The sequence below is a fragment of the Protopterus annectens genome, chromosome 4.part1 (genome assembly GCF_019279795.1).
Source record: "Protopterus annectens isolate FY-2018-M chromosome 4.part1, PAN1.0, whole genome shotgun sequence".
In the NCBI taxonomy this organism is placed as follows: domain Eukaryota; kingdom Metazoa; phylum Chordata; order Ceratodontiformes; family Protopteridae; genus Protopterus; species Protopterus annectens.
Window position 1 is genome coordinate 667,708,749 of NC_056734.1, and position 2,500 is coordinate 667,711,248.

Below are 2,500 nucleotides of genomic sequence, written 5' to 3' on the forward strand. Positions count from 1 at the left end.
TAATGAATAATAAATCAATGTCAAAAAGAAAACATAATGCAAAGTCTAATGTAAGCAACACTAAGCATTGCACTGGCCAGCTTAGGAGGTGTAAGCAATGTGTAGGCCAGCTAACTCAATGTGCCCAGTGTTATACCCCTTTAACCAGTGTTATACCCCTTTAAACAATGCCAGCCTTAGGTAAGCAGGTTTGCCCATAGTCTAGCCTGTTCAAAACCAGACTATTACAGAAAAGTGCAGGAACTCGACCCTACTTAAACCCAACCGGCGGGAATACATCTCATAACTGGTTGTAGTTTCCCCTTGCAGGCACTATGGCAGAAAGGGGAGAAGGTGTGCGCTTACGGGCACAGCGCTGGTGCACTCAGGAGTCCAGAGTCATGGCTGGACTCCTTGTCAAAGACCATGAGCAGAGACTGCTGCAGGGCCAGTACCAGGGTTCCCAATACAAGATGGAAGCCTGGGACCATCTTGCCCGTGACCTCACCAGTGCCACTGGCATACCCCGAACTGGTGAGCAGGTCAGGTATCACTATGCTGACCTGAAGTGGCACAAGGGGGACCTCTTGGAGCAGTGGATCCAAGAGGCTAGAACGGCAGGGGCTGTCCCAGCTGTGTGTAAGTATCACTCCCCTATGTGTGCAATAATTGCCAGCTCATGTATATCATGGATAGGTATGGCTAAATATTCATCTTATGTCCTCCACAGCTGCAAATGAGTGGGCCACAAACCAGGAAGCCCACAGAAGTTGCCTGGAGAGGTTGCGATGTGAGGCAGGTCAGTAATACTCTTGCATGTGCTGTCATAGGAAATAAATCTAAAAGTATTAGTAAATTGATTGCCTGTATAAAACCTGTATTGTGTAAGGCAAGTACTGCATACACAGGAGAATATGGCAGGAAGAGTCTCATATAGTTTGTATGTAAATAAAAGCGTAATAGCCTGAAAATAAAAGTCTAACTGCTGGACTGCATGTGTATACTCTGGTATCATATGGTAATGTAGATTTGCAATCATGTAATAGTACTGTTGTATTAAGCACTGTTACCCACACTGGGCACCATAAATAGAATGTGTAGGAATGCCTGTATATGACTGGTGTAATCCCCAGCACAACTGAAAGGCACATAGACAGAAAACAGTGAAAAGGCAGACAGCAAAATCTGAATAGCATAAGCAACTGAGAAGCGAACTTCTGTATTTTCAGCACACACAGCCATGGTTCAAATCCTGGAAGTGGTAGTAGTCTGCATACAGAATCATAACCCACAACTGTCCAGAATGTCCAGTAAAGTGGCCTATATCTGCTGCCTGTTAACCTGTCCCCCTGGGAAATCAGTGGGATGATCTCAGACGTATAGGCAGCAAACAGGAAATACAACCGATTGACACACATCTATGAGAACAAAGCTGGCACACTAGCAACTCCCCAAAACCTTATGAGAGTAAGAAGCCACATATGTCCCATTTACACCCTCATGTTGTCAAGCTGTGGCCAGAGTGTGTACAGTAACAGAGTGAGATGTATGTGCATAATAGTAATGTGGAATATGGTACTGTGTGTGGCAACATTCAGGTAGTGCTAACAAACATTTCTCCCACAGGTCTGTCAGATACCAACACTGTGCCCAGAAATACAAGAATGATACCCTGTACTGGTACTGTTTACTCTGGAATTGTATGGCATTATGACTGATGCAGTTGCTCCGAATAATAAGGTATTACTCATCACTGTCGCCCACACTGTCCTATAAGATATAACTGTCTATGAAATCCTATATAAGAGTGTTGTAATACAAGGTCAGAATGGAAATCCACAGGAGAATTATAAGTCAGAAAGCTGATAGGAGATATACAGCAATACGAAAGAAGAATGCACCCAAAGGACTGCAGGATATTTCTTTTAATAATAAAATAATAAAATGGTACACAATACATCAGTGTTAAGCGCTTTCATCAAAAATTATGACTTCATCAGAACAACCACACAATTTCAAACCAGCCAATAAATACTCTCAACTTAATATGCAATAAATTAAATTACCAATTAATCAATAAGTAAAATCTTGTTTTCTTAAAGAAACATCTCAAAATTCCCACTTCCTATAAATAAATTATATACGTGCCTACAACAAGTATAACATGTAAAACACACTGTATTCCCAAAGTATACAGGTATATATTGTAACACAACTTCTGCATTAAACTTTAAATATGTAAATATATAAAAAGATAAAATATAGGTGTTTTAAACATACATGAAAATATACCCTTGTAGTTTATAATGCACTGAAATATATACAATTGTTCACTCATTAGTACATAGTAATATACAGCAATATCTATATAGCACACACAACTCTGATGGACAGTGTTTAAGTTGTAGCAGACACAGCCATGGCCTGAATCCTGGGAGTGGAAGTAGGCTGCATATAGAATTATACCACACAAATGTAGAGATAAGACCAGAATGTCTAGTATATGGGCCCATATCTGCTG